Consider the following 26243-nt stretch of genomic DNA (forward strand, 5'->3'; position numbering starts at 1 on the left):
AATATTTGAGGTAAAATAGCTGGATTTCAGGCTATTACTACATATTTACCCTTTCTGCTTATCCCCTATCTAATTCAAGGTATTTCTTCCTATTTCAGTCCCAGCCTGCATTATTGAAGAAGCCTTGAAAGTAGGCTTTACTGAATGTAATAACAATTTGGGGTAAGCTGGAAGCAGGGATGCACAGCAAAACAGTAGAAAGACTATTGACTTCTGTGTGTGGGTAAAAGAAAAATTGTCAATGGCTCTGGGAAAAGGGAATTTGAAAATATTATATTAATATTTCCATTTTCTCACCAACAGTTTTGTTGGTTCTGCAGCCAAGAGAGACACAGGTATTTTTGTCTTGCATGTAATGGAGGCTACAAATTCGGGTGAACTGGAACCTTTTCATACAGATGGTCATGCATGTCCTCATTCTCAGTATTTTGGCAAACTTGATTGGGATAGCAATAACCAGCAAGCAAATTTAAGCTGGAAGTGGAAGAGAGAGAGCAAAAAATGTATGACATACATTCAGGTTTTGCCATCATTTTTTAAAAATTTGATGCCTTTTATATCACCATCCGTGTTCACTCAAAATTTAAGAAATGTATCCCTTATCTTCAGAATGTATCTTCAGAATACAGAATGTGCCTTCAGAATGTCCAGCTATTAGCATCTATTGAAAACTTCTGTTTATTTTTTACAGTTGTTGATTTGTAGGCCCTCTGAAGTAATTTCTCAAACAGCTGTGTCATTATAGGTCCTAACTTCTTTGAAGCACACTGACCTTGCAGCCTGAAATTCAATTTAGACTGCTAGACTTGAAGCATCAGTGTGCACAAGGAATTTGAGCCAATTTAAAAGAATTTAATTTTAGATCAAAATGAATGAGATATATCAATATTAGCCACCCTTAAGCCAATTTAAGAGCATCTACACCAGTGATTTAACTAGTTTAAATCAATTTAGGAATTGATTTAACTAAATTGTTACATGTTCTTTCTTAAAAGGGAGGACAAGTTATGTGGGTTTTATATGGAGAAGATCTAAACACCCATTCAAAACACCAGGGATTTCAAATTTTATTAGTGTAAGCAGATGCCCTCCAAGAACTATTATCAGGATTAGAACTATAGTATGATGTCTGGAGAATGTGCACAAATACCAGGTGCAGGAGAAACTGAGTAGCACTAATATCATTATATAGGTACATCTCTCTCTATAATGAAAGCAATTTCAGATTCACAGATCTGAAACTACTGGATCTTGCAAACCTGTCAAATTAAGGAAAGGACTGTAATGCTGTTATGATGCTATTGATGATGGATATGGCAGAGAATGTACCATAAATTAAAAAGCATCAGGCAGATTGATTCTCTGTTTTCTTTATCCTTGAACTGATGAAATACAAAATTTTCACAGGTACGTTACCAGTGCCCCTCAAGCCCATGTTAGTGACAGAAATAATCCAGCACTTATTCAGTGTCTCTTCAGTGCTTGGCTCTCTGCTAACAACAGTAGGCAGAGTGTCAATTAACACCACAGCCAGCAGACAGCTCTTCACCAGGAATGAGACGCTCCTTCCTTTGGTAACACCTAATTGTAAAGCAGTCATCTGCCACTACACAAGAAGAGGTCTGAATGGATATTTGGGTTTCACTTAAGCCACAGTACCCAGCACAGAAAACCATAATAAATAAATAAATAATAATAATAATAATAAAAAACCTACTTATGTGTCTCTGTGTGTATGCACATTTGTGTATAATGCATGCCAGTACTTACCAGACCTCTAAACTTTCTTTTCTTCTTTTTTTCCTTCTAAAAAAATCTGTTACAAAGATGTCACCCTGTGAAGTAATTTTTCATCGACTTTATATTTTCACACTCATTTTCAGTATTGAAGAGCATTTAAGCAAGCATGAAAAATTGAGACCTGAATATTTCAACAGCTGCCATTAAAGTGAAGATGGATGCTTGAAATGTAAAGACTTGTCACAGAGTACTAATTAATGCCCTAGAAATCTGTAACTCTATAAATCCTTAGCTATAATCCACAAGTTATAGAAAAGGACATAAATGTAGTCTATTCATATTAAGATTAAGGAAAGCAGTTTTCTTAATGGTCTAAACAAAACCCGCTATTATATCAAGTGAAATCTCACTTTGAGAAATTTCAAGTGTAGGGGATGCAGGTGCCCAGGTGCTGGAAGTGAGAGGCTGCAGGGCTCCTCTGTGAGGAGAGGTCACAGCAGAGCTGGAGGAGAAGGAAGAGGAGGAAGAGGAAGAGAAGCGTGAGGAGGAGGAGGTCCTCCAGGTGATGGAGCGCAGATTCCCCTACAGCCTGTGGAGAAGACCATGGTGAAGCAAGTTGTCCACCTGCAGCCTGTGGAGCACCCAGAATGGAACAGGAGAGAAGTGTAAGGAGGAAGGAGTAACAGAGAGGAGCTGTTATGGACTGATTGCAGCTTCTATTCCCCATCTACCTGTGCCACTTGTGAAGAGGAGGTAGGGGTGTTGGGAATGAAGGAGTAAACTTGAGCCTGGGAAGAAGGAGGGGGTGAGGGGAAAGGAGATTTTATTGTTGTTGTTTTCCTCTTTGTTTCTCACCATCCTACTTAATTTTAACTGGCCATAAAATAAATTCATTTTCCCTCAGGTCTGTTTTGCCTGTGATGATAATTGGTAAGCGAGCGACCTGCCTTTATCTCAACCCCTTTTTCATCTTATTTTGTCAACCTTTCCTGTTGAGAAGGGGGAGTGAGAGAATAGTAGGGTGGGCATCTGGCAGCCAGAGAAGGTCAACTCAGCACATCAAGGTCAATTATAAAAACATGGACTACGTATGTTCTAGAAAGACAAAAATGTGATAAGTTTTCCTTCAGTAGAGGTTCTGAAACTTTGTGGTGGTTATCAAAACAACCATGCTTTAAAATGATCCACTGTTCTTTGGCTTATAAGGGTTGTCAGGACAGAATAAGAACGAGTGTTTTTCATGAGCAGTGTTCCTTAGGAGTCTAGTGGGACCAGCGCCGTTTAATGGTTTTGTTGGTGACATGGACAGTGGAATGGAGTGCACCCTCAGCAAGTTTGTCAATAACACCAAGCTGTGTGGTGCGGTCAACAAGCTGGAGGGAAAGGAGGGATGCCATCCAGAGTGACCTTGACAGGCTTGACAGGTGGGTCGGTGAGAACTTCATGAAGTTCAACAAGGTGAAGTGAAAGGTCCTGCATCTGGATCAGGGCAATCCCAAGCACTAATGGCTGTGCAGGCTGGGTGGACAATGCTTGAGAGCATCCCTGAGGAGAAGGAGCTGGGGCTGTTGGTGGATGAGAAGCTCAACATGAGCCAGCAATGTACACTTGCAGCCCAGAAAGCTAACTGTATCCTAAGTTTCATCAACAGAAACACAGCCAGCAGGTCAAGGAAGGTGATTCTCCCCCTCTACTCTGCTTTCATGAGACCCCGCCTGGAGTACTTTGTTCAGCTCTGGGGCCCTGGGTTTCACAGATCAGTTCTTTGACAAACCTATGTTTTTAATTGTCCGTGATTACCTTGATTACCTATATTATTTTCCCCTGACAAGAAAATGCCTTTTTGCCCTCATGTTTTTATTCATTTTTCATTAATTTTATATGGTTGAAGAATCTTTTTTGCTTTAAAATCTTTTCCAATACTGAATTCAGATTGTCCTTAGGGAATTATTACTGACCACTAAGACCAACTTTCTCTTCTCAGGCTGTTTGTTTGTTTGTTTGTTCTATTTTCTTATCCTTTTTAGGCTCAGTATATTTTTCTGAGATGCTTATTTACCATTCAGGTCTGAATTCTATTACTGTAGGAGAGACATGTTCCAGAAGTTGTGCTCCAGATACTTCTAAATAAAAATAAAAATCAACATCCTAGCATTCTAGTCCAGATGACTTTGACTAATGTGTTTAACTTATAAGAACTCACTATTTTGAATTTAAAAATAAATTATATTTTTTAGTCTATCTCACTTTGTTTCCTTTTTGTTCAAGGCAAGATTATTTCCCTAGTAACAAGTTTTTGTGGTATTGATGATACTTCTCCAAGCCGAGTAGAAATAGCATCCACTCTACTTAATTCTTTGATATTCTATAAAGAAATCTGTTGGATGCTGTACTCCAAAGTTATCTAAGCCTTGTCATAATTAAATTAGCATAAGAAAAAATTAGAAAATTACTTATCAACATATCTGTCAAGAATACAGGAATTACTGTAATTAAACTGAACAATTCTGAAAGGGATCTGAGAACTCCATGTTTCAGATTTCAGCATTTTTTGTGTCGTTGTTGTGATACCATGATACAATGTATTGTGTTTTAGGAAAGTTATTGGGCTTGGAAAGAGCACCAGTTTCGTGGTACTAGGGTATTTGTTCTGTCCATCTGGTGTGCACAGGGAAAGCTACCCACCCTACTTCCACCCCTGCCTTCCTGACAACAGAAACACACCAACTTTTATTGCAAAGCCAGAGCAACAGGTCTGACTTACTGTCTTCTTCCTGCAGCAGTGAGCCAGTGGAAGGTAGCCTGATGGGAACCCCCGTGTGGACCTGCTCAGAGGATTTCTACTCTTTAGTACCCCTTTTCTTGTCATTTGGCCCTCCTTTTCACCGCCCTTATTCCTCCCTTTCTCCACCACAGTCTTCTCCCAAATAAACAACCCACCCCTAATTACTTTTTATCTGCTACTGCCCATTTTGCCACACACAATAACCCAATTTAGTATTTTTGATTCGTTTACATAGTTAATGTTGGCCTTATGGTATTGTCATCTCCTCAAAGTACCCATGAGGCTTGGTCCCTGCAATCAGCTGTGAGATGCCACAAACTGCTTGGCACTATCCTTAATTCTTGTCTGAAGCTCACGTTGTTGGCTGTCATGTCCAGCAATTCCTCAGGACCAGAGGTTTTTGTGTCCCATTTAGTTACTGTAACCATAGACCAGTGACCTAATCCTTTTCCTGCAGCCTTAAAAATATTGAAGAGATCTTATTCCATAAACATACTAGAATGTCACTTCTGCACTTTTTTTTTTCTTTTTTTCTTTTCTTTTTTTTTCATAATGTATTATTGCTGGCTGTCAATAGGGTTAAGTTTCTTTTAGTTGCATATGTGATCCAGCATGTTAATTGCATCTAACATAAAAATGAATGAAGCATGATTAGATAGCAAATAAGATAAATTAATCCTGTATTATTTTTTTTTTTTTAAAGTGGATTCCTCCTCCTCAATGTCACGGTATGGTTTCTTACCACTAATGCTGCATTTATTATATTTCATCTTACAGACTATAGTCATCTGTCTTTTTACATTCATGCACTTGAGTGCTAGAATATTCACACTTGGTGTTGTTAACAGTGCCTGTGACTTGAAAAATAGAGACTTCAAAACATACCAGGATTTGGTGAAGTCAGTGAAGTGTTCTGAGACTTTCTGATAAGTTTCTAATTTTATTTAAATCTTAAAAACTTATAATACCAAAAAAAAAGTTATCTAGGAGAAAATAATTATTTCATACATGCTTGCACAATGTAGTACACACTTTATTAGAAAAGTGTAGTTCATTAAGTGTCCCTTCATCCAAATGATGTTATAGTGCTAGGGATTTAAGGAAAAAGCATTAGAGATGTGCAATTCTGTTTGCTATTTTATATTTTTAAAGGGGGAAAAATCCATAATCTTATGCAGATCCAAATGTCTTATATTACTAATAAGAGCATATAAACAGTAAATTGCTGTTAAATTGTGTCAGGCTTACTGTGTCAACCAAAAAATCAAAAGAATATGACAGATGTCCCTTGAGTTTCTCTTTCAGAAAATCAAGTCTTTGACACAATTTCTCTAAAAAATCTCGATCTCTGAGACCTTTTCACTTGTTTGATATTAATCAGATATTGTGCCATGCATTAGAAGTTCAAATATTGAGAAAGTACCATTCTGGTAGTCTTTTTTCCACAGATATTAAGTTCACCATGATAAATGAATGAACTTAAGCAGTGAGTCTATAGTATCAATGATAAGTCTTTTTGATAACTTAACAGTGAATTGGAAACATGAGCTTCCCACAGGCAGCAGCTCTTCAAGAACTGCTCCAGTACAGGTCCATACCATCCATCAGGAATGAACAGTTCCAACATGTGTTCCCCATGGGCAGCAGCTGTCCCCAGATCCACCTGCTCCACTGGGGGCTCCTCCACGGGCTGCAGCGTGGAGATCTGCTCCATGTGGGACCCATGGGCTGCAAGGGAACAGCCTGCTCCACCAGGGGCCTCTCCACAGGCTGCAGGGGAACATCTGCTTTGTGCCTGGAGCACCTCCTGCCCTCCTTCTGCACTGACCTTGGGGGCTGCTGGGATGGTTCTCTCACATTTTCTCACTCCTCTCTCCCAGCTGCTGTTGCACAGCATTTTATTTTATTTTATTTTATTTTATTTTATTTTATTTTATTTTATTTTATTTTATTTTATTTATTTTATTATTTTATTATTTAATTTTAATTTTAATTTTATTTTATTTTATCCCCCCCCCCCCTTCCTTAAATCTGCTCTCCCAGAGGCCCAACCAGTGTCTCTCCCTGGCTTGGCTCTGGCCGGTGGTGGGTCCATTTGGAGCCCTCTAGAGCTGGCTGTGATCTGACATGGGTCAGCTGCTGGGCTCTGCTCACAGAAGCCACCCCTGCAGCCCCCCGCTACCAAAACATTTCTGTGTAAACCCAATACAAGTCACAACAATGTTAGCTTGTCAAATATATACATTTTTAGTATCACAGTATTTCTTTCTCTTCGTAGCACCTTCCCTTGACCAAGCTGTTATGAGACTATTTCTGCTATTATTCACCCATTTAGCAAACACATTTGAAATACATTGACTTTGAATTTTTAGATGTCCTTCAACACAGTCATTTTATTTATTTATTTTAGTGCACTTTTTTCCTCTGATAAGGATTCTTAAAATTTTTCTTGAATAGAAAAGTTCAGACACCTAATCATGCAATTCCTCTGACACATATTCTGAAATAAGCCACCTGGGAGTGTGTTTGAAGCTGATGCTTTGATGTGTCATTCATTTTCTTCCATGGTTAGCTGTAATTGCTTGGAGGTCACTGTATTTTTTCCTTACTCTACTTTCCTGTAAATTCATTTTATGCCTGTGGAGTCCCATCTTATCACTGAACTGGTAGAAAAAAGTGAACAAGGTAAACTATGGCTATTGTAATGACAAGAACAACAACAACAACAACTTGTCTAATGCTGACATTTTAATGGTTATTAATGATTCATATTGTACAGTAGTTGGATAACAGGTATATTGAATTTCTTTCATTTTACTTTGCCTTCAATCTCTTCAGAGCCTCTTGATTTATTTTGTATAAATATCAGTATTCCAATAAAAGGGTTTTATTAACACCTATTCTTGGTCAATGTAATTATGTGGGAAATGGGCAACTAAAAAGCCAAATCAGTTCATTGTCCCAATGTAAGAGACAGACGCTAACTGCATACTCAGCTGTGATTAGCTTGAAAACAGAAATTGATTTAAGGAAATGTTCTGATCTATTATTATTCATTTCCACTTGATGCTAATAATGAGATAAACGTCAGCAAGGCATGAGTAATGAACTGCATGGGAGACTTAAGCTGGAAATCAGGAGACCCAGGTTCAGGTCTCTGATGCAACTTTTACATAAACCAAGGGATTAAAGAACTGAAAAATTATGTCCTATTTTCAAAATCAACACTCTAGTTTATTTTTTGCTGGTTTTGTTGTTGCTCTGGTGGTATTCCTTTCTCCAGTTTTACTAAGAGTTTCATCCTGGATCTGGTGAAGATATGATGATTTTTGTTAGCATTTTTATTCTAAAAGACAACAGCATTTTTCCTGTTTTCCAACAGCACTGCTATTCACTCCAAAATTATGTCTAAAAGCCAAAGTCATATAAATGAATAATTTTCAATATGTCATCCCAGCTACACCTGTTGTCATTAAGATATAATTTCTGAACTACTTTATTAATAAACATTATTAAGAACGTTTTCAAGTTTACAGCCAATTTAAATGACAACAGAAATTTCTCCACTATTTCAAGACAACAAAAGAAATTTCAGATTTAGCAGGTGGAGATGTTTCATTCTGGGATCTGCACCTCATTCCAAACATACAGGATTTTTTATTCTCTCAAGTCCAATATGAGTAGATAGATTCAAACATTCAGTATTAGTTTCCTCTCACTAATCTATTTTTTGTCAAATACAGTCAAGGAGACCACAGAGCTACCTCAGGTGCTCTCTCACATTGGCTCATTGACCACACGTTCTCAAAGTGACAAAGTTCCAAAGCTAAACAACAACTGTTCTTCTGGCCTTTTCTACCCTTGATATCATTTCAGAACATTCTGCATAATGGGTGATAAATCTCTTATCGGCCAAATTGGTATTGCAAATTAATTTTTCTTGTAGAGAAGAACCAAGATTGTTCTTTTCTTCTGTATCCCATCATCTGTGATAATGGTAGTATTTTTTGAAACAGCATCCACTTTTTTTTTCTCTTCATAAGACATGCATGCACTAACTGTACAGTGTAGATTTAACAGAGATAAACCATGCAGTGTCTCAGAATTGTTCTAAGGCAAGAAAACAAAGTTTTAATTATATAGGATATATATGTATATTCTGACTGCTTTATGCTTTTCCAAAGGTAATATAAAGACTAAATATAAAAATATATATAAAATATAAACTTTTTTTTGGTGATATGCAAAATTCTGAAACTCAGTATCAACTGAGTGAGTCTGGTTATAATTCTCTTTACAAGTATTTAAAATTTGATTTGCATTAATAACAAATAAGCTATCCTACAATTATTTCACTCTACCTTACTTGTCTTTATATAATATGCTTTACTCTGTTTTTTTTTGTTTGTTCCTTTCCCTCTTTCCCTCTTTCCCTTTTTTCTTTTTTCCTTTTTTTCTTTTTTTTTTTTTTTTCTTTTCTTTTTCCTTTTTTTCTTTTTTTTCTTTTTTTTTTCTTTTTTTTTCTTTTTTTTCTTTTTCTGCCAAGCACAGAATGCTTGCTTTTTCTACTGGTAAAAATAGAGTCTCTTAGTTCTATACTGAAAGAAGGTGTCTTATTTGAATGGAGGTCGTTTATTTTATTTTTTTCCTTTTAGTAAGTCATTCTTATATAGAAAGTGTGTTATTCTAACAACAGAAGAATTTGATAGTATCTATGTTATGACCTTGACTTGCATTCATGAACCGATTGTAACTCTGCTAATATTATTGTGAAGCTTGAAGCGGAGATGCTTTGATTTCAGGTGGAAAAATTTTGTGGCACAAAAGAATCACATGTTCCATGAGAGACTATAGCATGTCTTGGAGAACAGGTCATCTCCGTAGGATGACAGAGTTAATGAGAGAATAAAACAACGCCTGCTTTTACCAAATTTCTAGAGGTATCAAGATGCAATTAAAATAAACATTCTACAGTCTTGACACTTCCCTTATGATGTTATAGAACACAAAGAGCATATAAATTTGAATTCTGTTTGAAAGACCCATGCTCCAGACCTATTTTCTCAGTTTTTATTATTTCATTTGTCATTTAATGTAATTAGAATAACCTGGCCTAACATAATCTACCTTCCAGAGTGTATTACAAATTAGTAACTGCACCTATATGTATGCATGGAAACCTCAGAACTACAATAGTCAATTTATTTTACAAATGTTCTAATCACTGCACTAACCTCAGTAAAAATCACATATTACTTTTATAATCAAGTGACTTTCACTCATTTATCTGGATATGGATTTAAATACTTATATTTAGGAAACTACTTTTGAAACTGTTGGTACCCATCCTCAAGTATTTAATTTTGAAAGCAGTAAATTGGGAATAGAATGTGGTCCATTTTCTGACATATAAAAATTTTTGATGCCTAGCAGCATTAAGATAAATAATCTCCAGTATTTGTTTTTCAGTCTAAATTTGATGCTTAAGTATATTCCGAATATGAAGTAATTGTTAATATTTCTTAATTGAAGCTATTGCATTAAATGAAGATTTGATGGTATCTGAGCTTTCAGTATTAAAGTGAAACAATTTTCTTTGCAGGAAGATGAGCATGTTTTTACAGAATGATTTATTATTATACAGCATTATTAAAACATGATGGATTCCATAATCATGTTAGCTGATATGTTTACAACATACATATCCTGTCTGCAGAGCCGGAATGCAGTTTTTTGAGAGTTGTGTTTGAACTGACGTTATTTATCATAATTAAATTTTCTTGTGTATTTACACTGTCTGTGGTAAGGAATGCCCACTCATTTTGCCTAGAGTGTTATCTGAACTAACTGTAAAAGCTGCACAGTCTCCCTAGATCATGAAGGATTCAATGTCTCACACTTTGCTTCAGGAAAGCATCATCACCCTCTGGAATGTTATAGGTTCCTCAGGGACTTTTTGTGGAGCATTGTGGACAGGTTAGTAGCTGAATCAGACTGAATTAGAAACAATCAGACATTTCTTAGTCTGTCTTCCCATTGACTCTGTAGCTGTTTTTCCTGTACAAAATCCAAATCTTTGCACAAGAAAAGGTGTGAAATTTGTCTGGTTACACCAATGCATAAATCCAGTCCTTGTCTGCTTTTTCTAAGGCCAGTAATTTTTTATTTTTTATTTTTAATTAAAATAATCTCATTTTTATCCCAAACAAATAAATTATAAATGCATTTTCATTTGCTACTCATCATGAGAAATGAAAGTGAAAGATTGGACTATTCTGTCATGGAAGCATGCTGGGTTGTTTTTTGTTTGATTTTTGTTTGCTTACTTGCTTTTTTACTATTGGTGAAGGTATTTCATGCTTCCTTGCTATTTTGTTATTCCACCTGTGTTTGTTAACTGGGTTATATTTGCAAAGTGGTCTATGGTATCCAGCTGACAGACTCTGTTAAGAATTTGTGTGTTCCTTCTAAATTTAAAATGTAATACAGAGAAAATTCTGACTTTTACATTGCTTCTAGTTTCTTCCACTCAAGCTATACAGCTTTTTCTTGTTTATGTTAGAAACTTTGATTTGGTCTATAAAAACTATCATTTAGAGTTATAATATAACTAATACTACTGATGTTATAAAATAACGAACAATGAATGCCAATTGACCAAGCAAATTTAGGGTAACTTGTTTACATCTGAACTGAGGTAAAATCCTGGAATAAACAAGGGCCTTTCCATTGTGTTTGTGGTGTATCATTAGTTAATTGCACAAATCTGTTTTGATGCATGTTGTTGTGACTTTAAAAAGTATATACTAGTGCTACTCTTAACTGCTGGATCACTGTAATCAGGCAACTTTTGTTTTCAAAACTCATGCCTCCAAAACAACTTCATTATTATACAGAAGAAAATCTATACTGGGATCTGAGTCAAATGAAAACTGTTTTTATATGTCTGGGGGTTGAACGATTGCCCCAATCCAATACAGTAGTAAGCTTTAAGAAATAATGCTTATTAACTGATTTTTTTTTTCTAGAACACTTTGTTCTTTCATTACCACTTCTGAAGCATGGCAATGGTCTGGTTCTTTATTTCTAGAGCTGTAAAACATACAGACAATAGATGCAATTACCTAGTTTCTTTAGAGCTAAGCATTCCTGCTTTCTATAAAGCTACACAGCATCAAGAAATATGACTGCTGTTTCAAAGCTGGACATTTTCACTGAGAAGGCATTGGAAAAAAACACTCTGTTTCAATACAAATGTATAGAGGTGGGTTAAGGAAACCAACAGAAGAATGATGAGTGGGAGAACTTGAGCATGCTGGGGGAAAGAAGGGAGGGAGGGAGCAGGATTAATAAGGTAAGCCAAAGAACAAGAAGTGTTTTATTTTACTTTATCAATATAAAGTCATCATTACCAAGTTCTAGTGGAAGTAAGAGAAGTGTTAAAACAATTTGATGATATCTTGAATTAGCTCCATTAAGATAGAGCAAAAGGATTTTAAACTGTCACTATCAGCATGCTCAGGCAGTGTGATAACTCACTTGAAGATGCTGTTTTTTATTTTTATTTTTTTATAACTGAGAATGCTGTATGTCAACTATAACACTACTTTCAGTCACTGTCATACACTCAGAGGCTATAGCTGCAGTGTGATTTGCAGAAGCAGCGGAAATGGCTGCTGTCACTTCAGAACAGATGAGGAACAAAATCTGCCATGAGCCTCGAGAACTTAATATATCACTAAAGACAGTTAATTTAGCAGCCATGACCCACGTAGGCAACAGAATTAATAGCAAATCTGTTCAGCAATGAACTTCTCCCTGCTGTGCCATCGGGAGCGTAAGTCAATATTCCGATTTCAACATTGTTTCCTATACAGCCTGCTCTGGTTCTTCTTCCCCATCACATACCTCTCTATTTGTTTCGTGGTAGCCAGCTACCATGTTTTTAAACTATGCATTCATTATAATTAAGACATATTCTAAATCTGTGAAGTGCTCTGACTGAAATGAATTTGAGGGTTACAAGATGAGGTAGGCCTAGGGATGATTTCAAATTCTTTTAGTACTGAAGCCTCATATTCCATTTAGTAAAGACTCACGATGTCTTCTCTGCTTTTGTATGAAATAAAATTAAGAAAGTATTTGTCACAGTCCTTTTGTCACAGGTGCAGAGTAAGGTAAGACTACTTTTGCTGTTTTTCTTAGTTTATTTTAGAAGCTCTTCTTGCAGCATTTTTTTTTCTTTCAAGAGATCCCTTTGCAATACTGCTGAAATGAACTTACCAAATATACAGCTGAATAAAACAACAGGAAAAACAAATATATTACAAAAAATTTAGCAGGTTTCTATCAAGGCTACCTCAGATAACTGTTTTATTGGCAGAGAGTGAAATTACCTTATTCTGAATGTAGTTTTATCCATGTTGATTGATACCAAGTAACTTCCACAGGTTTAAAATGCTGGAAATACTAGCAGGGGTTTAAAATACCAATCAACAATATTTCTAAATTGTTTATCCATGTTAGAGGTTCTTTCCTTATGTTTTTTTGTAAGCAGTGATGTTTCAGAAATTGAGGGGAATTGCTGGCAACCTGGGATAGAATTTTAATGTCATGTTCCAAATTACAACAATTTGCTACTTTAAAAACAGTAATAGTAGCAAGACTTTTTGGATTGTAGAAACAATGCTTTCCCCTATGTAATCTATACAAGAAAAAAAAAAATAGCCCTATTCTAGACTGTAGATAGAAACAAGATAATTAAGTCTTTTTAAATTCATGTCTTAGAGAAGACATCAGTTACTTCAGTGAAAGCATGTGTTTAAAGTCTTATTTCAGGAAAAAAAACAAAACAAAACAAAAAAAACCCAGCCACTTATAATGATATAACTTCTATGAGATTTTTTATTCCTTCTTGCTTTATTTCTAACTAGGTTAAAAAGAATTAGACAATTTTGCATTTTGTTAAAGAATGCCATCTATTAATCCTGTAGCTTTACAGAGCTGCTCTGAGAACTCACTCTGCTAGTTAGAGCTCCATATATAATGCAGGTTCCCCAAGAACCACAGCTGTGTTTTTGAATGAGATGGACAATGGTTACAAAGCCAAAGTTAGGCAAAAGGTTAGATGAACTGAAATAACAGAAATACTATAAATAGCAAAAACTAGGTAAGGCTTCAGACAAGTCCTGTGTCAGATCTAAAATGGAAATAACATTAGCTAAATTTGAGATGAGAACAATTGCCCTTCATTTAATTAGAAGCATGTCAGTGAGATCATCTGAGAAGAAAAAGGAAAATTTTGGCACCTCTGGAATACTGAGGGGGAAAAGAGAGATGATAAGGTGTTTTTCTTCTAAGGGAAGGTTAAAGATGTAACTTATAGTCTGTGAAACAAAGATAAAACAAGGATGAAGGAAGAAAAGATCAAAAGAGAGATATATTGTAAGCATTAAAGAAATCTCTGTCAACATTTTTTGAGCACCAGGACTGGCAGTAAAAATTGGAGAGACCATTCTGTTGGAAATGTTCTCCTGCTGGTAGCTGCCTCTCTCCCTTTGCCAGTGCTTCAGCTTGTTAGGCACAGATATGCCAGCCCATGAGACTGTCTGGGGGGTGGTGACCCAAGGACTCTGAAGATGCTTGAGATGGCAGTGGGTAGGGGCAGCAACACTGCCAACGTGTTTTCTCAGAACAGCCAAGCAAGTCCACTTGGAGTGTACTTTGTACTTCATCCTTTCGCATCTAAGAAGCTGGGGGAAGATGGGGGAGAGATTTGAAGATAGCACTTTCCAATGTGGAAGCTTGAATATTGTGCAAGTCCTTTGTTAATTTGGGCCAGAGTGGTCTTTTCTTTATTTTTCTTGTCTTTATATCTCAAAGTCCAGATCTGTCAAACATTTAAAATCACTATGAAAGCTTCGTGCCAAAAGAGAATTAAATTCAAGTCAAACATTCAAATATTCGGAATTATTATTATTATTTTTTTTATGAACCTTTGGGAAATACGATGAAAGGAAATACACCTGCTACATAGGATACATAGTGATAGAAAACAGGAAAAATAATCCTATATTAGGTAATCATAATACTTCTAAACCAATATAATTGTGTAACTGTGACCCTTGTATATCAGCACTTCATCTGTTCTTTGTTCGGAACAAAGCTGGCACAGCTGTTCACATAAACACTTCAGTGAGGAATTGGATGTTTTCTGTATTACTTACTGCTTTTAGTGAAATATTTTGTTCCTGTATTCCCAAGTGCTGCTTTCATATTTTTATAAACCTTAAAATTCTATTACTGGATAAAGCATTGCCAATATTCTTTTGGTTTTTCCCCCAGTGAGTTTTAAGGATTTCACATCTTAAAGAACTGAGTACAACCACTTCCATTTTAACTCAGAATATATATATATATTTTTTTTTCCCTATTCCGGTTCTAATTTCTCTCTTCCTTTCCATTTTTTTTTCTTATATTTCTTGCTTTTGTCACCTTCTACTTCACCTCTTTTTTATCTTCTATTTACTCACCTATTTGCCCATTTCTTCTCTCCAATATTATTCCTCCCTTTTCTTGAATAGTTCCTTCAAAATTCAGAATTCAACATCTTGTCACAGGACACGATTGCCAGTGCACCATAAGAGAAGGTAATGCTACAAGTGCTAGTAATGGATGAGATGAAAAGGTGATGAAAATGATAGTTGAAAACACAGAGAAGTAATTCTGAGAATGTGAAAGCATAACACATTATTTTTTTTCCTGAAACCAACTTACCAGTTCTCAAACAAGGAAAGCTTAGAAAATTTGGGGATAAGTAGCATAACAAGATGTGAGTATTTTACTTTTGTTGAGAGCATGCTCATTGTGACTGGAATGATGAGGAAGGAAAATGGAAGAACTCACTTAGAAAAAAAGCCACAGGGAAAAAAATAATTTGAAAACACAACAGAAAATCATGTTTACTATCCTTAGTGAAGTCATAAATAGCCTTCCAGTCTATGATACTGGCTTCATTTTACTTTACTTTCCAACTCAAAACAGACATTGTCTTTCCAGGTGGTGGCTGAGATTTATTTTTTCTTGTATATCTGTACATCGATACAAAAAAAAAAAAAAAAAGGAAAAAAAGTGACTAGTTTATGACTAAAGAGTCAATGCAATATTGTGAATGAATGTATATGTATGTTTTTAGCAGAGCTGTGCACAAAGAGGTGTCATAGTTAGGATTTTTTAAGGCTTCTTACGATTTGTGATCTTACTTTTATGTACCAGATGTGTTGGTTAGTTGGCTTTTCCTCTAAATTTCTTCCTCTCATTAGGCATACATCCCACTTCGCTAGCCATAACCATGACATAAGGAACCCAACTATATCTGTTAGGAGTCCAGGTAACCACTAATCACAGCCTCTTTCTTTAAGGAGCACATGCTAAAATACTAATTTGTCAAAGGAGTAGAACATATATGTTTGATATACCCCTTTACATACTGCATAGCTGTTCCAACATATATGCAATCATTAGTATTCTGATCTCTTGTTTAGTCTATATGTTTGAGCTCTTTTCAGAGGTGTTTAAGTTTGAAAACACATTATAAACAATATAGCATACACATGGAATTTGAACTTGGGGCAGTTGAAATAAAAGCTCTCTGTATTCAGTAAACTTTCAATGTCATCTCTGTCCAGCACTATCCAATATTACTTTACTTGTTTTGTGACTCCTGCAGTGGAAAGAAGTTTTTGTGCTGCTTGCATGGACATCTTGTACAATCTGCTTCATCTAGCTCTAACGTTGAAAGATGATAAGAGAAGGAGAAGAGGCCTTGAAAAATGGAGGCTAAGAAATAGGTTTTGTTGTTTGTGAAGCTTGAACACTCATCCAAGACTTTTTGTTTATTTAATGTCTTAATCAGACCTTTCAGCTAAATCAGATCAAAAAATGTCTCAAAAACTGTTGCATAAACAAATAGTTTGGCTTATATGAATAGTAACTGCAGCAAAAAATCTTGATTGTTTGTGGTAATTAATTGCAAGGAAATAGCTCTTCTGCTTTAAATTCAGCAAAGCTGTGGGAAGGCCATAAGAATTTTTTGAGATTCTCTTCACAGAGGAGAGTCTTGCTATTATAAGGTTTGACAGAACCTTCAAAATCAATATTACTGATGCAAATCAAAGAAAATGTATAAAGTTACTTATGTATAAATGTATAAAGAAGCTCATACATTTCTACAGTGTTTGTAGATGTAATCAATTACGGAAGAAAAAGTGCCTGATCCCTATTAGGTTAGGGATTTTAATCAGATGTTAGTCAGAAGAGAGATTAATCAGCTTTGTAGAATACCACCTGGGAAAGTAGTGACTTTAATCATATGTATAAAACAGAATATTACTCTTCTACCATACGCCATCAGAGTATTTCCTCCAGTTATAGAACTGAACACTGCATGTTTCTGTGCATCAACTCCCATATTAGGAATATATCTGTATGCTTGTAATATAGATATAAAATACTCACATGGTGTTATATAAACATTTCAATTCATGTCACATATAGTAGGTTCCATTCTGTGACTGTGATTTTCAGCTGTGATTGTGATAAATTCTTGTTTAGAACATTGTCCAATGCATCGGTAAGAATAGTGAAAATAAGTTTGCATTTCCTTTAAGAAATTGTTAGAAAGAAGTGAAGTAGAATTATTTACTCATGATTTATTCATGATTACATACTAATGGTAAAGAAAACCAGAGTCTGGGATTTAACCAGTTCACATTTCATCTTGAAATGCCCTCAGCTTACTTTAATTATATCCTGTTTAGTTGGACACTGTTTTTGTAATTTCTCTTCCTTCACTAGCTGTTCAAGTTAAGTAAAAGTAAGGCATGAGGAGAATGAGCAAAGAGATGATGAAGGGAAGCATTTGGTAATTTTGAGCAAATGATAAGTAAAAAAGATCATTATTCTCTTACATTCTTACAGGAAAGAAGTTTCAATGCTTAACAGTGGGTTACCAATCACTACTGACTTACTGCTGTACTGGTCCCTTTTTATCCCACTGTTTTTATATGTGGATTGTTTGGAGTTTGGTATAAGCAACACATACTACCAATATTTTCACACAGTGCAACACAAAGATTACAGGAGATATGTAATTAGTGTTTGTTAATGTATCTGTGGCATAAATGGAATGGGTTGAATTTTAGGCACTTGATAATGAGCTGTACTTCTTATAACTGTATAATATTAGGTGAACCTGCCAAGAAGAATCCACAGAAAGAAAGGAAAAACTGCATTGAAAGAGAGGACAAAATGAAAGTTTTATTTCTGAAACCTGCTGAAATAACAGAAATTTTAACGGTTTCCTAGGGGCAAAGACAGAGGTCAGTTAATATATATTCATAGTAGGGAGGTGTGCAGAGAAACAAATTTCAGTTTAACAACTTTGTTTTTTTTTTTTTGTTTGTTTGTTTGTTTTGAATAGGAGTGAAAATAGATTATTTGATGCTTCTCCAGAATGTGGACCCAGGGACTTACATGTGTACTGTAAGGCTTGGACTTCTTTGGAAGGAACAGCTGTTGTGGTGGGTTGCTCTGCTGCAGGGAGCGCTTTCACTCTAGACAGCAAGGTATCCTCACTCAGATTTTAAAAAAACTGAAGCTTCTCAGTACTGCGCTCAGTGAAAACTGTACTTAGATTCAAACAATATTAACTTGTCTCAAGAAATTATTCAGATTACCTATTTATTATATATAGAGATCCTGAATTTGGATGACCCATGTTATTTCCAGACTTATTTTGGTAGACCACAGCTAAAAGGGATGTAAACTAGATGTGTATGAAAGATAAAAGGTGAAAAGAGAATATCTAAGAAATAGATATCACTCTTCTGCTTTCATCTTCCACAAAGTTCCATAGAAACTACTGTGATCTTTTCTGTAAGAATATCTGGGGAAACCTAGCCCACTTTCCTATGGGAGAAACCTTGACAAAAAACACTTTCTAGAATAACACAGAACTATATAGAGCATAATTATTTTGAATTGCTTCAAATAATTTTAAAAATCAACTTTTGTCATACTAAGGCAATTTAATGTTACACTTAAAACTATTTTGACCTTATTTCTAAATTTTATGCATATTAATATATTTTCAAATATACCAGTAGTAAAGAAACTGAAAGAAATTTCAGAATAAATACTATTTTTATAATTAAACAATACTTTTCAGAAATATATTTCATTTTTAATGTTTCAGGAACCATAATTTATTTAACTCACTACGTCACAATTTTCGTTCTTCCTCCTGAACCATCCTCCCAAACCTTGTTTTGTTCTGACCTCACCAGCATTTTGCCTATGACTTTTTCCCATCTCCAGAGCACATTGTGCTTTATATAAGAATCCAGCATAAGTTCATATGCAGTTGCAACTATTTTTCTTTCTTTAGTCCCAAGGTTGAAAAATGTCTACACCTTTTTTTTTTTTTTCTCTTACTGTTCTCTTTTTCAAAGAAGAACAGAAGACTTTTAACACAATATGGAATTAAGGCATCTATTGGTAGATTGTAATAGTGGAAGAACAATCTGGATTCCCTAGTGAGTTGGTGATGTGAGTTAAAGAACAAGACAATTCTAGATTATAATATCTAAAATGTTTACTTGTAAGTGCCCGCAAGCTTAAAAGATGTCTAACTTCCCTGGGGATCTAGATTCAGCTGACTAAACATAGGTGTCCAGGACCATTTGGGGCAATTTATGGTTACTCAGGATAAAGACACACAGGTGACAGAGAGGTCATAAGACCTCATATCTTCTCAGAGAAGAGCTACCCAAGATACCAAGGACTTGATGCTTGATCGGTAGGATAACTGAGAGGTTGAATATAATCAGGGGGGCCTAATCAGTTTTTCAGATTATCGTAAAGTAGTGGTTGATTAACTGAGTCACTCTCCAGGCTCCATTGCCTGTGTTGAATTGATCTTAATAGACTATAATGCCTGGTTAAGTATATAGACACCTGCATGCATTCATCTGAAAGCAGATTTGTAAATGAATCCCACCCTTGATTATGACGACACAGGACTTCTGGGAACATGGAAAAACATAGTTGCCCCTGGCAATAGAAGACTGATGGCTGATGAAAAGTGTCATTTGGAGCTCTGATTTTAAATTGGCTTTGCTAGGATGAAGAGACACTATAAAGAATGTTATTAGACATCTAGAATTGGAAGTGAAGGCATGAAGAGGCAGAGAATGAACAAACACAATTAGAACAGAATATTCTGTCTTTAAAAAATGAAGATACTAATATAATGGGAAAAAAAAACACACACAAAAACCACTCGCTGTTATTAATAAGATGATTTGTTTATACATAGATGTAATATATGCATATCCTGCATATATATCTTGTAGCTCATAGTAGACAATCACACAAAAATCTGTATGTGTATACAATATAACATATATTGAGAAATATAGAATGGACATTATTGAAAATGCCCCAAATATCACTTTTTTGTATGACTTATTTTGCCAAGATAATGAAGAAACCAGTGCTTCCCTGTTTTCATCCTTTATTTTAACCATTTAAAACACTTGATTCAAAAGCCATTGCATGATGCGTTGAGCTTCTGAACTTGGCAGCTATAGGTTCTCTTTCTCTGCCTCTCACATTCATAAATATGTACTGTAAGAATGTGTAGAAAGATTTTCCATGACTCATACCAAATATGTAATGATGTTGTAAAAATATTTGACAATATCTCTCCATCTCTCTCTGCCTATCCTAGATTTCCCATAAAGTTATTTTTCAAGAGTTGAATAAAACCATACAGCTGAAGTTTGAGCATAAATAACAAGTATTTTCAACCTCCCTCAATCTGTTACACCTGGAGAAGACCTGAGGAAAGACAGTCTTTGTGACATATATGCAGTTTGGCAGAAAGTTTTATTCCATAATAAACATAAAGTCCTTGCTTTTTGTCCAAGCTCTTCCCTAATATCAAGTAACAGGAGAATAGTCTTTTTGCACACTTGAAATTAATTTTAATTATGGATTAAATAACAAAGGGAAAAGTAACCTTTAAAATAGGGGAGAATTTAGCCCATAGGTGATGATTTTTTGTATTGCTTTATAGTTGTATTTACATGAAGGAAGAACAGTGTTTCCTTTTCCACTTTCTTTCAAAGCAAAAGAGATGTTGTTAGTACCAGTGAGAAAAATGTATACTAACAATGAATTATCCGTAATAATCCTGTGGTTCACTGAAAATTCTGTACAAAATACACAGTCTTCTGTCTGTCTTCTGTCGGTATCTGACAGCAGTGGCGAGGGATATGCCTGTGGGAGGTGTGCCCAGGTTGAAGAGCTGCTCAGCCAGGTAGCGGAGCTTCAGGAGGAGGTGAGCAGGCTCAGGAGCATCAGGGAGTCAGAGAGGGAAATGACTGGTGGAGGTATACTCTGCCCTCTCTGAGACAGACTCATGAGCCTGCCACAGCACAAGTGTCTCCTGCTACGCAGAAGACAATAGTTCCCTCATCCCGCCAGGCAGCAGGAGGGGACCTAAGCCAAGGGGGGGAATGGAGGCAGGTTCCTGTTTGGGGGGGTAGGCAAGCCCTGTCCCTGCCTACCTCACCTTCCCATCTACCCGTATATAACAGGTACGAAGATCTAGAACATGACAACCAGAACAACGAAGCAGGCGAAAGCCCGTCCCGGTTGATGAGGATGCCTAAGGTAAGGTCCCCTACCCCCCACATTGCTACATCAGCTCTCAAAAAAGAAAGAAGGGTTATTGTCATGGCAGACTCCCTTTTGAAAGGGACAGAGGGCCCAACATGCTGACCGGACCCTACCCACAGGGAAGTCTGTTGCCTCCCTGGGGCTCGGGTGAGACTTCGCTAGGAAAGTCAAGTGCCTGGTACGGCCCACTGACTACTACCCGCTACTCGTCTTTCAGGCTGGTAATGACGAGGTAGCAACGAGAAGTCCAAGAGCGATCAAAAGGGACTTTAGGGCTTTGGGGTGACTACTTAAAGGATCAGGGGCACAGGTTGTGTTTGCCTCTGTCCTTCCGATAGGAGGGATTGATGCTGACAAGCAGACTCATCACATTAACACGTGGCTTCGGGATTGGTGCAACCGGCAGAATTTTGGGTTTTTCGATCACGGGAAGGTCTACGCGACCCCGGGCCTGCTGGCACCAGACGGAATGTGCCTCTCTCAGAGAGGGGTGAGGATTTTTGTTCAGGAGTTGGCAGGGCAGATAGATAGGGCTTTAAACTAGAGTCGAAGGGGGAAGGGGATAGAACCAGGCACGTCGGTGACGAGCTAAGGGATGGTGTGCTAGAATCAGGGGGACTGTGTCCTAGTGAGGCCCTTCGGTCGGATACACAAGGTGCTGCGTGTAGGGAGGCGCATTTGAAGTGCTTCTACACAAACGCACGCAGTATGAGGAATAAAATGGATGAGCTGGAAGTCTTGGCCCACTCCCACAGCTACGACATCATCAGCATAAGCGAAACCTGGTGGGATGAATCCTGTGGCTACTGTGTTGCAATAGATGGTTACAGGCTCTTCAGGAGGGACAGGCAGGGCAGGCGAGGTGGTGGGGTGGCGATGTATGTGAAGAATGGGCTGGACTGTGTGGAACTTCAAGTTGGCGATGGCAAAGTTGAGAGCCTCTGGGTAAGGATTAAGGGACGAACAAATAAAGGGGATGTCGTTGTGGGAGTCTATTACAGACCACCTGGCCAGGATGACAACGCTGATGAATTATTCTTTACAGAACTAAGCGATGCCTCGAGATCGACTCCCCTCGTCCTAATGGGGGATTTTAACTTGCCAGATGTCAACTGGGATCACCACACGGCTGACATGACCAAGTCCAGGAGGTTCATAAAGCACCTAGATGATAACTTCTTGGTGCAGGTGCTAAGTGAGCCAACTAGGAAAGGCACCCTCCTAGATCTGTTGCTGGAGAACAGAGAGGGTCTTGTGGGAGACGTGGCAACTGGCAGCCGTCTCGGTCATAGTGACCATGAAGTGGTTGAGTTTAGAATTTATGGTGACAGAAGGAAAACTGCCACCAAAACTTCAGCCCTGGATGTGGGGAAAGCAGACTTCAGGCTGCTCAGGGAATTAGTCAGCAAGGTCCCCTGGGAAACTACTTTTGAAGGCATTGGTGCCCATCAGTGCTGGTCCATCTTTAAGCACTGCCTCCTAAAAGCTCAAGATCAGGCGATTCCAAAATATCGGAAGTCAGGCAAGTGGGGCAGAAGGCCAGCCTGGCTGACCAGGGATCTTCTACTGGAGCTTACATGAAAAAAGAAAGTGTACGGCTGCACAAAGGAGGGTCAGGCAATGATGAAGGAATATAGGGATGCTGTTCGTGTTTGTAGGGAGAAAATTTGTGTGGCCAAAGCCCAACTAGAGTTGAAGCTGGCCATGTCTGTGGGAGATAATAAAAAAGTTTTTTTTAGATATGTGAATGGAAAAAGGAGAACCAAAGAAAACGTAGGTCCGCTACTAGATGGGGAGGGTCTCCTCACAGACAATGACATAGGCAAAGCAGAGATGTTTAATGCCTTCTTCGCCTCTGTCTTCAACACTGATGATGGGCTTCGGGACCCAGGGTACCCTGAGCTGGAGGACCATGACGGTGGGAATGACAAACTCCCAACAGACCCTGAACGTGTGCGGGATTTGCTGCTCCACCTGGATCCATACAAGTCCATGGGTCCGGGTGGGATTCATCCCAGGGTGTTTAAAGAGCTGGCAGATGTCATCGCGGGACCTCTCTCAATTATTTTTCAACGATCTTGGGAATCTGGTGAGGTCCCATTGGATTGGAAGCTGGCAAATGTTGTGCCAATTTTCAAGAAGGGTAAGAAAGAAGACCCTAGCAATTACAGGCCTGTCAGTCTCACATCAGTGCCTGGTAAAATTATGGAGAGGATGATCCTTGAAGTTACCAAAGCGCACCTGGGGGACAATGCATTCATTGGTCCCAGCCAACATGGGTTCATGAGGGGTAGGTCCTGCCTAACAAATTTGATTTCCTTTTATGATAAGATCACCCATCTAGTCGATCAAGGGAAACCAGCTGATGTGATCTTTTTGGACTTCAGCAAAGCTTTTGACACGGTTTCCCATAGGATCCTACGGGACAAAATGTCCAGCATACAGCTAAACATAAACATCATGCGATGGGTGAGCAATTGGCTGACGGGCAGGGCTCAAAGGGTTGTGGTAAATGGGGCCACATCTGGCTGGCAGATGGTCACTAGTGGGGTCCCTCAAGGCTCCATTTTAGGGCCAGTCCTCTTCAATGTTTTTATAAATGATTTGGATGTAGGACTAGAAGGTGTTTTGAGCAAATTTGCCGACAACACCAAACTTGGAGGAGTTGTGGACTCTGATGAGGGTGGAAAGGCCTTGCAGAGAGATCTGGACAGATTGGAGAGCTGGGCAATCACCAACCACATGAAGTTTAACAAAAACAAGTGCCGGGTCCTTCACCTGGGACGGGGCAACCCTGGCTATAAGTACAGACTGGGCGACGAGATGCTGGAGAGCAGCCCCGCAGAGAGGGATCTGGGGGTTGTGGTTGAGAGCAAGTTGAATATGAGCCAGCAGTGTGCCCTGGCAGCCAGGAGGGCAACCAACCGTATCCTGGGGTGCATCAAGCACGGCATTGCTAGTTGGTCGAGGGAAGTGACTGTCCCGCTCTACTGTGTGCTGGTGCGGCCTCACCTCGAGTACTGTGTGCAGTTCTGGGCACCACAGTACAAAAAGGACATTAAACTGTTGGAGAGTGTCCAGAGGAGGGCGACGAAGATGGTGAAGGGCCTAGAGCGGAAGACGTATGAGGAGCGGCTGAGGTCACTGGGCCTGTTCAGTCTGGAGAAGAGGAGGCTGAGGGGGGACCTCATTGCAGTCTACAACTTCCTCGCGAGAGGGAGTGGAGAGGCAGATGACCTATTCTGTTATCCCCAGTGACAGGACCCATGGGAACGGTGTGAAGCTGAGGCAGGGGAAGTTTAGGCTGGACATCAGGAAGAGGTTCTTCAGCGAGGGGGTGGTTGCACACTGGAACAGGCTCCCCAGTGAAGTAGTCACTGCACCAAGCCTGTCTGAATTTAAGAAGAGATTGGACTGTGCACTTAGTCACATGGTCTAAACTTTTGGGCAGACCTGTGCGGTGGCAGGAGTTGGACTTGATGATCCTTATGGGTCCCTTCCAACTCAGGATATTCTATGATTCTATTTGAAACATATGGATATAGACCTATGCTTTTTCTTCATGATGATAAAAATGCTGTCATTCACTAGGATTTTATACTCAGTCACTGCACCAGTCAGCTGGCCAAGTAACATTATTAGTTTTAAATTGGTAGCAATTTTGTATGTCCAAACTGTCTCCAATCCAAAAGATTCAAACCAATATGCAAGGATTTTTTTTTTTTAATGATTATTTCTATAGGCTTTTAGAAATTATGCAAGTCGCATAAAACTGGTGAATGCTGCCATTTACTATATGGATAGTAATTCTAGGAGAAATTAGTCATCCAAGGAAACTCAGCAACGGAGTCACCAAATGAGAGAAAAGATTGGTAGTTAAAAACAATGGAAACTGAAGATATCCTTTTGTTGCTCCAGACAAGGAGGTGTAGAAGCAGTGAAAGCCTTCCTCTTGTTGAATAAAGGGAGGAAGGAAAAGTGGAAAATGAAGAACACTTGAGAGATAAGCATATCTAAATATTTATGTGAGAAAAGATGAAAGGCTATGGAGATAGAAAAAACCGTGGTGGTACCTTAAGTAGAATCAAAAGCACCTTGATGTAGCCATTTATAGCCTGCAAATAGGTTGTCATTATATAAACGAAAAGGAATAATCCTTTGGCATTTTGGCAACCACCTCAGACAATATAAGTAGTATTGTTATTAACAGTATGTAGAGTAAGCGTTTTTTTTTTTTGTTTGTTTGTTTGTTTCTTTTAACCCTAATCTTCTTATTAAAATGATATTTGATGCCTCTTCCAACTGGCTAGACCTCTATTTTTAAGGACTGATATATATATATATATATAAAAGCAACATCTTTCAGGCTGCGATAAATACAGTGGTTCTGAAGCCAGTTAGGTAGTAATGTAACCTGAGAAAATAAATATATATATTTTCTGAAGTGTTAAATAGTAAAGCCTAAGGTGATTTGAGTAAAACAGAGCATGACATAGACTCTTCTTCCTGCTCAAGGAGACAATGTGAATGTTCAGTTTTTTTGTTTGTTTGTCTGTTTGCATGTATGTGTGCACATGTGGTGGGTTTTGTTCATTTCTTTGTTTGTTTCCTTATTTTTAATGAGGTTTTCAATCATTATTATGAATAGGTATGTGACTGAGAGGTCCGCATCCATCTTAATCTTCCTGTTAGCTAGAGAGGTGGATTGCAATAAGACTGTGGTGTTTTTAGTAAGATATGAACAGATGGATGTTTGATATTATATCACTATTACTTGCATATCTGACATCATATTAATGTCAGGTATGCAAGTATTAGTAAAGGAGAAGGTTGTATTTTCATACAGGGGAAGGTATGGAGGGATTAAATACTTTTTTTTCTATTCAGGTTAGGCTACTTATTAGGTATGGGGAAATGAAAGAATGTGCATTAGTTTAGTGCAACTCCAAAGGCAGTCCCTGCTATCATATAGGGA

This window comes from Anser cygnoides, chromosome 2 (assembly GCF_040182565.1).
Source record: "Anser cygnoides isolate HZ-2024a breed goose chromosome 2, Taihu_goose_T2T_genome, whole genome shotgun sequence".
NCBI lineage: Eukaryota > Metazoa > Chordata > Aves > Anseriformes > Anatidae > Anser > Anser cygnoides.